Here is an 11,208-nt window from a genome sequence, read left to right as displayed (position 1 = left end):
CTCTTTTATATCTTGTCTCAGTTCAGATGGAAGCAAAATCAGGTTGTAGATGGCCTGTAGACAAAGACTGTGCAGCAAGAAAAGCAGCCATCTGTTTAGCTGTATGGAGCTACATCTATATTGTGGGTTCATAATATACTGAACAAGGCTGAACACTTGCCCAGCTGCCTGCTGCATTAAAACTTGCAGGACATGGTGGCACACTCCTGAAGGTCCTCTTACCAGGATGAGAAACACGGATAGAAAAAAGGATAGACAAATCTGTGTCTTACTACTTGAGCACTGTGAGAACAAGTCACTGAATCATACTATTACCCATTATGAAATCTTTGTACCTCCAGTCCATTTCCGCAAACACAAAAGATCTAAAAGATCTACTCTGAGTCCCAAAGTAAAAGGATATCTTACAGGTTTAATAGCCTATGAGCACAAGGAAATAGTCATGAAACCACTAACACAGTAAGTAGTAGTGTACTACTTGGCACATGGGCCTGCTAACAAGTGATTATTGCTGGAAAAGCCACCAAAATTTGGACTCAAGCTAGTGGTGGGGGATTCATTAGCTCTCAGCTAACGCTGCCTTTTAGCTAAGAAAAGTGATTACTGAGGTTTAACGTTTTCAAGAAACTGAGCAAAAAAAGAGGAAGAAAATGAAGTAGATTAGTTTCTAAAGCTTCACATCCAAGAGGCAAGAGCACACAAAGCAGTAGGTTTCTATGGTAGTTTCACCCCCATACACGAACTATCTGGCATGAGGTTTTGTGGCAATGCTGCCATTCGGTGCCTTTACCAGGCATTTTAACAGGGGCCTGGACAAGCATCTGGTCTCTCCAAGTGTCAGTCTGAACATCCTAGCAACTTACCAACAAATTATTTTATAAAAAGAAAAGCAAGCATCTTTTAAAGCAATTAGTTCTTATGCTGGTGTGAGATGCATTGCTGAGAATGCATAGAAATATATTTCAAGTTGCAGTTCCTGCCACGACACAAGCTCATTAATGACTTAAGAACATCAACTTTGTGTTGCATAAGCAAAATCCCAGGTTCTCACAGGAAAATAAATAAATAAATAAAAAGCTACTGTTGAGAGGCAAAGTTAAAGTGTTCACTAGCTAATTCAAAAAGTAAGTTTACCCAATGCTGGACTGCTGTTTTCAGCATCGCATCTCTAAGTCAAATTCAGGCCCCTCCTTTTAACAGGTATTGTCTCATCTCTGACACATGCCAGATCAGAAATGCTCCAACAACAACTGCATAGCTTTGATTAATGCAATAAAATAGAAAAGTGGTAAAACAGAACACATACAAAACTAACAAATACACTGCAGGAAGGATGGAGAGGAGCAAGTGAACGCCTCCTTCGCACAATTTTAGAACCTTACTTTCCATTCTGTCCAGTTGATGTATGCATGTGAATGTATGTAATCTTGTCCACGCTCCTGCAGAGGCATGACTATCCTCCCAAACTAGGTCAGGCCAAGTCTGGTTGGCAAGAACGAAAAACAAAACTTTGTCATGTCTCTGTGGTCTTCTTTCAAATCAGATCACCAGTCATGAACTTCCATCATGTTCCCCTAAACTTATAGAATACTTAATAGTAAGTTTTACATAAAATAGGACTACCAAGGCGTCATGGATACCTACTTCTACCTTTGCACCTCCGGGGTAATTCAAGTGAAGTACACTTGCTAGAATTAAAATTATAGCTCTCCCTGCTTTTAGATGGCAGAGGTCTAAATACATACAGTGAATATTTTTCTTACAGTATTAGGGTCCCTAAATCCATAGAATTATCCTTTTCCTTCCAATTCTTTCCAAACTACTGGTTTCAACTCCTGTGAAGGACAACACAACTAGCACCAATTTAAAGGACCTTATAAAATTATGATTAAACATACGCAACCAAAGAATTGGAGAAAAAGAATTTTAAAAAAGCACACTAGAATATTATAACGTGTCATCAGATGTGAAGTAAAGAAGGTTGAATATGACTTTTAGATTTGTAATCTTGGGACACAAGAGTGAGCAAGAAACAAGGGCAAGAGATCTTAGGACGAGACACACAAATATACACTTTGTGTGCATACAATATACACCTATGCACCTGAATGTATTTCAGTGTCATTTTCTAAGACCTCAAAGAGGTGCCAGATTGCCCCTGTTCCTAGCCAGGGACCAGCAGGGAGAGCAAAGGAGGCGCAACCTGTGCCAGACGATCCACGCTAACTAGTACCTGTTCCTTTTGTGCATCCTGAAATACTCAGGAGAACAGAGGTAAGGAGAAAATACAGAGGTAAGCTGAAAATGCGACTATAAATTAGAAAGGCAAAACAGAAGGCACTATAAGTAGTAGATATTAGCATATTTCTTTTTAAAGTGCACATAAAACATTTATGAGGAATAATGGGAAGGCATTTCTGCTTAGCTACTGTACTCAGAAAAGGCTATTTTCTAGAGAGTAATGTCCATGTGTATCTTTGAACTTGGTGATTATTTTCACTACACGTACCTGAAGGATGGGAGAGGTGATGCTGTACCTGTATTGCAGAAGAACTACTGGTCAAAAGGAAGCTTGAACTTCCACTATGTTGCTACAAGGAAATAGCAGGGCATTATAACTGACTTATTAAAAGAATCCTCAGAACAAATGTTATGTTTTTCCTCTATTTAGTTATCTCAGTATCAATCGTCCTTTCAACAGTAGATGTGCTGAATTTGATGATCATGTTAAACCACTGAGGTGTGAAGTAGGGAGATTTTCCTAGGAAAAACTCAACACAGCCTCAACGTGGTGTCCGTCAGTACCTCCACAGGAAAGAAGTCATGAACTCACTGTTAAATAAAGCCTAAGGAACAGGTGGCTTGTCCTACTTGACAATGTTCCCTTAGTGATTTACTGTTTATTAAAGAATCTAGGTTCACCCTGTCAGAAAAATTGACCTCACCTTATGTTTCTTAAATAAGATCTTAAATAAGATCTGCAATTACTTGATTTTTTCTCCATTTAAGAGAAAGTATTTAAGAGAAAGTATTTATTGAATGTAGTTAATTAAGACAAGAGCCTGTCCAGATCTTCTCACACCACCGCAGAGCTGCTAGATATGGCAGAACTTAGAGCCTAAAAGCAAGAAGGACTTGATGCACATCACCAGCGCAAAGAACTCCCCCGCATGTTGTGGCTATCACCAGCCCATGTCTGTGTAAGCTGGTTGTCAGTCTGTAGGAAACAGAGCGAAGCGTGGAAGGTACAACCAGCTCCAACAGCCCCCGTGTTTGCTGCTGTGACACCCAAGCAAAGTGCATTTATTCTTCTGCTTCTGTCAAATTCGATCTTTTAAATTATAAGCAAACAGCCCCTTCTCTGTAATCCTGTAAAAGGCGAGTGCCAATCCTGGCTAAATCCACTTCATGAGCTCTCTCAGCTGTAGCTTAAGTACCTAAATACCCTACATACCTAAAATAACTAGGCAAGTCAGTAGCTAAACTAAGATTTATCTAATTAAATAACCAAATACTCAAAACTGTCAGCATGACTCAACCCTCCTGAGTATTTTGCCTGAAAATGCAAAAGGAGCTTAAATGATTTAGATCTTTACATATATGCTGCACTACCCCAGGCAACTCCGCAGTCCTACAGCACCTCTAGACCCAGCCTGTTATTTCAGTTATTTCTGATTTACTAAATAGACAGCGTAGTTGCACAATCTTTCTTGTGTATGCATATATAAATGTACATACAAAGCTCAGGTTAAAGTTCCCATGGCGATCAATGTATATCAGACATACATATCACTTTTTCATCTGGCAGAAATTCAGAGTTTTCAGATTAAGCCTTAGCTGCTTTGTCCTTTACCACAAAAGTACTATAACAAAACCTATGATTTCTTTCATTAGCAGGCAGCACTTCATTATTATTGCAACCTGCGGCTATTAAGCTGCTCATTGCCTAAATACAGCACAGATAGGTTTAATAAATGCTTCTACATTCTTATGTTCTTACTTACAATTTTCACTTTCTCAATGGGCTCAATGGGGTACTAGCACAACTTTGGTATCCAGCATATTAAGAATATTACTGGCCACGACTCTAGAAAAATTGAACACCTCATGGGTATTTCTAGTTTCTTTTAGTAGTTGCCCAATTCTCACAACTGCTACCCTAGAGTCTACTACTTCATTTTTGATGCAGGCTGTGGAGCAGCCAATAAGGAGAGGTGGGCTACTGGACCTTGTGCTAACAAATAGAGAGGGACTTGTAGGAAATGTGAAGGTGGGGGGTAGCCTCGGCTGCATGACCCTGAGTTGGTGGAGTTCAGGATCCAATGAGGAGGAGGCAGGGCTGTAAGTAGCCTTGCGACGATGGACTTCAGGAGGGCCAACTTTAGCCTCTTCAGAGACCTCCTCGGTAGAATCCCATGGGCTAGTGCTCTAGAAGGAAGGGGAGCCGAAGAGAGCTGGTCAGTTTTCAAGTGGCACTTCCTCCACGTCCAGCAACAGTGCATCCCTGTGTGTAGGAAGGGAGGCAGAGGGGGCAGGAGACCTGCGTGGATGAGCCGGGAGCTTGTGGCAATGCTCAAGCAGAAGGCAGCGGTGTACAGAATGTGGAAAAAAGGACAGGCTCCCTGGGAGAAATACAGGAACGTTGTCAGGGAATGCAGAGATGCGACAAGGAAAGCTAAGGCGCAGTTGGAACACAATCTGGCAAAGGATGTTAAAAATAACAAGAAAAGCTTCTTCAAATGCATTAACAGCAAAAGGAATTTCGGGGGAAACGTGGGTCCGCTGGTGAACAGGATGGGCACCCTGGTTATGAATAACACAGAAAAAGCAGAGTTGCTCAATGCCTTCTTTGCTTCAGTGTTTACAATGGGCAGCCCTTTAGAGCCCCAGGCCCAAGGGACAAGAGAAGAAGCTGGTGGAGAGGAAGGCTTGCTCTGGGGAGAGGAAGATTGGGTCAGAGAGCACCCAAGGAACCTCGATACCCACAAATCCATGGGCCCTGATGGGATGCACCCCAGAGTGCTACATGAGCTGGCGGATGTCATAGCTAAGCCGCTCTCCATCATCTTTGAAAGATCCTGGAGAACGGGGGAGGTGCCGGAAGACTGGAAGAAGGCCAATGTCACGCCAGTCTTCAAAAATGGCAAGAAGGAGGACCCAGGCAACTACAGGCCAGTCAGCCTCACCTCCGCTCCCAGAAAAGCGATGGAACGGCTCATACTGGCCGTTGTCTCCAGGCACATGGAGGACAAGCAGGCGCTCAAGAGTCGTCAGCATGGATTCACCAAGGGGAAATCTTGCTCGACTAACCTGATAGCCTTCTATGATGGAATGACCACCTGGATAGATGAGAGGAGAGCAGTGGATGTCGTCTATCTCAACTTCACCAAGGTTTTTGACACTGTCCCTCACAACATCCTCCTGGGCAAGTTTTGGAAGTGTGGGATAGACAAGTGCACAGTGAGGTGGATTAGGAACTGGCTGGATGGCAGAGCTCAGAGGGTGGTGATCAGTGGTGCAGAGTCTAGTTGGAGGCCTGTAGCTAGCGGGGTCCCCCAGGGGTCAGTCCTTGGTCCAGTCCTGTTCAATTTACTCATCAATGACCTGGATGAAGGCACAGAGTGCTCCCTCAGCAAGTTTGCTGATGATACCAAACTGGGAGGAGTAGCTGATACCCCAGAGGGCTGTGCTGCCATCCAGTGGGACCTGGACAGACTGGACAACTGGGCGGTGAAAAACCTCATGTAATTCAACAAGGCCGAGTGCAAGGTCCTGCACCTGGGGAGGAATAACCCCAGACACCAGCACAGGCTGGGGACTGACCTTCTGGAGAGCAGCTCTGCAGAGAGGGACCTGGGTGTCATGGTGGATGACAAGCTGACCGTGAGGCAGCAGTGTGCCCTCGTGGCCAAGAAGGCCAATGGGATCCTGGGGTACGTTAAGAAGAGCGTCTCCAGCAGGTTGAGGGAGGTGATCCTGCCCCTCTACTCCGCCCGGGTGAGGCCACAACTGGAGTATTGTGTCCAGTTCTGGGCTCCACAGTACAAGAGGGATGTGGAGCTGCTGGAGAGAGTCCAGCGCAGGGCTACAAGGATGATCAGGGGCCTGGAACATCTGCCCTATGAGGAGAGGCTGAGGGAGCTGGGCCTGTTCAGCCTGGAGAAGAGAAGGCTGAGAGGGGACCTGATCAGTGTCTATAAGTACCTCAAGGGAGGCAGTGAGGAGGATGGTGCTGGCCTCTTTTCACTGGTGGGCACCGACAGAACCAGAGGTAATGGCCACAAACTGAAGCATCAAAAGTTCCACAGGAAATTAAGGAAAAATTTCTTACCAGTGAGGGTGACAGAGCACTGGAACAGGCTGCCCAGAGAGGTTGTGGAGTCTCCTTCTCTGGAGATCTTCAAAACCCACTTGGACGCAGTCCTGTGCCACGTGCTCTAGGTGACCCTGCGTGTGCAGGGGGTTTGGACTAGATGATCTCTAGAGGTCCCTTCCAACCTTAAGCATTCTGTGATTCTATGATTCTATGACTTTAGATACTGTGCATTTTGGGGCTCTTCTGCAGTTTGAGAGCTGTAGTGCACTTGTAGCCATTGGTCCATCCTCTAATAAGCAACAGTTTCTAAGGGAAGTGAATGCACCTGCCCAACTCCCGAGTGTAGGGGCAGCATGATTTGCTTGCTCATTCAATAGCAACTCAGTTGCACTAAAATTCTCTCATTTCATTTCACTAGATGAGTTTTAAAACCGGACGCTTTTGATTCTCCTTAAGAACCGATAAACCAAACGCTTAGTGGAAGACAGTGGAGCTGGAGCTTTTTTGATGGATGTTGCCAGGGAAACCACTTGGCTTGTCACTCCACATCCAAAGGGACCTTCGCTGCTTAAATCAGGCTCCACCAATACGGAGGAAGTTGCGGCAATTGCAGGAGGCTCAGAGGACGAGAGGCACACAAAGAGAATTACAAAGCAATTGGTCACCCAAATGTAGGTATATCTCTATGCTCTCTAATAGAACCAAAAATTAAGTGCCTTCTCTCTGGCTTTCAGGCTCTTGTTTGTTATGAGGGAAACAGAGAAAAATATTGAATAAATGTTTTTCCCTTTTCTTGTGTTAACTGAGACAAGCTTACAGAAATTGTAATTTACTGCGTCTTTCTTCACTGAGTTTCCTCTTAGAGACGAAGAAGAGTGAAAAAAAACATTTAATCAAAGTGTTCTCTTACCTATGTTTTCATCAAAGATCAGTAATTGCTTTTTAGGCTGGTGGTACCAAAGACGTGGATAATCTTTTTCTCCATTCTATGGACTGTCTCTGCTTGTCTGTTTTATTGTCTATCGTAAAAGAAAGAACAACAGCAGCGCAGTGCAATAGAAAAGAGGGCTGGTAAAAATTTGAACAGCTTACGAGTTCCAACCCACCAGTCCCAATACTGCATGATTTTTGCTTTAGCCACCCTGACAGATGTGTTTAACCTCTTCTTAGACACCTCCAGCAACAGGAATCCCACAACACCTCTCAACTATCCAAACAATCCATTCCAGGACTCAGTTATGCTATTGGCAGAAAGTTCTTTCCTAATATTTAAGCCAAGTTTCCATCACTGCAATTTAAGCCCACTGATTAATATTAATGGGCAGATGGCCAATCATTAAGAACTTGTGGTCTTGATGGGCACAAGTTTCCTGCTATCACTTGGATTTCACTAAACAATTAATGTTCATCCTAATAGTAAAGAAAAGCTCATGCACTTCTTGCAACTGGGTTTTCCTGCCTTCAACTATTGATATAAAACAAAGTGAAGAACAACTGGGATAAAGAAATGACTTTGAATTGCACAAGGATATATCTAAGAATTGTGCCTCCTTATTGCTACTGTTTTCTTAGTAACTCCAGTTATTTACAGGTTTTTTCTTTTTTTCTTCAGTAGAATAGGCTTGGGCCTCTAAAAGATATCAATACACACACTTTAAGATATCTTTTTCCCTACCACCCCAAGTCTAAAGTTATGAAACAGATGGTAAAAAGTGGCTGGCACAGCATAAAATATCCCCCTGACTGTGCTGATAATTTTGGCACCATGCCACACAGGCCAACTGGATCATAAACATGAATAACCTTGCCTGAATATGAAGTTGAGTGAGATAGCTTGGGCGAGGGAACAGTACTTAGGATTGACTGTGCTCCACTTACTACAGCATGCTAAGGCTTGGACTTGCAGGCTACTTTTCTGATCTGCTGATAACCTTTACTGCATCTGTGTAAGCCATGAAATACAAATTTTACTGACATTTGTATTAGAAGTCATAGGCAGATTTGCCTTCTGGACAGCAGCTCACTGAAAAAATGGAAGAAATAAAAGTTGCAAGAACTGGTTCCAACATCTTAATCCTGGCTGCAACAGTAACACTGTAGAAATTCAGTATAACCTTAATTGAACATCCCACAGTCCAGAAAGACAGCAGCACGAAACCACGTTTCATGTACTCAGTCTAATAACATCAAAGAACCAAAATGTGTTTTACCAAAGCGTCTTTTCACTAAAGGCACACAGCAGGAAGAGAACAAGAAAGGAATGTTTCCTTTTGGGCATATTTTTCTTCAGTCTTTTAATCAAACAAATACAAGACATGCTAGTCTGAAGAAATGTCCTTATATGCTTCCCCAGTCTTATTGGTTTCCCTTGGTATCTGCTGTTGGCCCTCGACAAAGACAGGGTACTGCGCTAAAACAGATCAGTGGTCTGGCTATTCTTATTGTAAAGATATCACCTTACTGGGCAGAGATAGGCAGCTACCAGAGCACAACCAAAGGGAAACCAAGCCTTGGAAAGCCTCTAGGTAAAAGCAGCCTTTCAGATTGCCAAAAAACCCAACACTTGAATCTCCACGTTCTCCGTCATATGACAAGAAGTGGGCAGCACCAGTAAGAGGCTCCCCACACTTGGGGCTACATGAAAGAGGCACCAGGTCACTCACAGAAGACATGGCGCAGCAGAGGTAGGCCCAGCCGGGCCAGAGACAGCATCTGCTGCTGGAGCTCTGCTGGGAAAAGCGGCCTCGGCTGCAGCACAAGTGCAGGGGCCTGCCAACCACCGCCACGCTTGGGGCAGCACCAGTTTCACCAGGCGCGCTCCGCGAAGCGCGTGGCACACCGCAGGGCCCTCTGCAGGGCAGGCCGCGCGGAGGCTGCCCTTACTTCTGAGGAGCCTGGAAGCCTCCCCAGCACATGCCCCTTCCCCACTGCTCCCTACGGCACAAGGGAAAGGAGGAGTCCGGTGAGGAACTGCCACCACTCTGTCAGGACTTGCCAAGTTGGACTGTTATTGCCCCATTAGGGCAGCAGGACGCGCAGGCGTATTATAATCTCACGCACAAATACTGCGGGGATGTCAACAGCACTTTTGACAAGTATACAGCAAGTCTCAAGGAGTAGATTAGACAAATGAAAAGAATAAGGGCATAGAAGGGAGCAGTTATTTTCTCAAAGCACAAGTTGTCCTCTCTAGCAGACTTCCTCCCATCTGATTAATACTGTTATTGGAAATGGTAATACTGCAGAGGCCACAGGAGGCTGACACATAAAACAACTTGTATGCTTTAGTTTTAATGTTAACATGTCACCTTTGTCAAATATTTCCTGATATATGTCTGAGTTTTCCTCTGCATAGTGTAAAACAAAATAACAGCACAAGTTTTCCATGGCAAACAATTGTTCCAAGTCTTTGTAACGTGCCCTGCAATATGGGTTTCTATCCACGCAGACTGGTCACGTCCTTCACCGCGTGACTTACGTACGCCACTACAGCAAGAAGTAGCCACTACAAGATTTCTGCAAATACTTCTAACCATGCTGGAGCACAGCGTTTACCTTTAAAATTTTACTTTCCCTTTTTACAGCCAGTGGAGCCGAACTGATTTCGGAAATATTGACAGCAAGCTCGCCAGGCATTCTCTACAGCATTAGCACTTTCACTTATTAGGAGTTGGGGCACATTTGCATGCTGGAAGAAAAGCACATCATCTAAACAAGTGGAACTACCATGCACAAAATGTCCACTTCCTATGTCCCCTCTTAGCATTCAGATCCAGGTCCCGCTTCTTTGAAAATCCTGTTAACTTAAACAGGAGCTGATGCACGTTCGTAGAGAAAATACATGCCATGATACCAATTAATTACACTGACATTATATTTTATAGTTCAAAAGAATAGCTGGATAAATGGAAAGCCCCTGAGTGACAGAGGGAAGGAGAGATTGAAAAGCACACATCCCTGATCCCATATAGAGTCACGGCCATAATACTACATTAAAGATTCACACAAACCACTCCCTATCTTTTGAATTACGGGAGAGTTCGTCTCCTTATACTTTCTCAAACATCTGTAGACTTGAGTGACAAAGACTTATTAAAATGTATTAAAATTTCTATTTCCATGACTTATCAAACATTAATAGTTAAATGAGAATAGAGTTAAACAAGAATAGACTTCTAAATCTTCTACTTCTTTCACACCACAATAGATGAAGAATTTTAAGGAATAATGTATTCAAGGCTAATTAAACTAAACTTCAGAGCCATTTTCCTTCTACCGAGCCATCTTTGTCATCCTGCATAAGTTCTCTTGTGTATCTATCTAATCTGGTAATTATTGTTCCTCAGGGACACATTTCCTCTATTAGCCTTTCTTCCTTAATTTTCATCTTTTGACAAATAAATTTTCTAGCCTTTCAATAGTTGACACATTTTATCCTCAGCATTAATTCTAACTGAAATTATAAAAATTCACTGGTGAAGTTTATTATGTGAGATATCTTATGTGGCAGAGCACTGTGTTATAATACCTTGGTCTAGAAGAATTAAAGCCTCTTCTACCAAGGCAGCTCTGCACAGCTTCAGAGATAAGAAAGCAAATGCATATCTTTTAAATGCTGTCAGATTACCACTGTGCTTTTTTGAGAAAAAAATTAAAAACTTTAAGATAAATTAAAGTCTTAGGTCTATTCTAGTATTATGCATTAGTGTTAATAATAGACTGACTCATTCTACTGAAAAGTTGAAAAATAGAGAAAATATGTAAGTCCTTGTCTTAGCTGAAAACATTAACATCTTTTGGTGACTAAAACACATAACCCATACTTAGTCCAATGCTGAACATCAGTTGTTCAGATTTTAACTTCATATAAGGCAGTGCTAAACACATACAGC

The sequence above is a fragment of the Tinamus guttatus genome, unplaced genomic scaffold (genome assembly GCF_059628265.1).
Source record: "Tinamus guttatus ecotype Peru unplaced genomic scaffold, ASM5962826v1 Tinamus_guttatus_pri_ptg000200l, whole genome shotgun sequence".
Classification (NCBI taxonomy): Eukaryota; Metazoa; Chordata; class Aves; order Tinamiformes; family Tinamidae; genus Tinamus; species Tinamus guttatus.
This window is presented reverse-complemented; position numbering follows the sequence as displayed.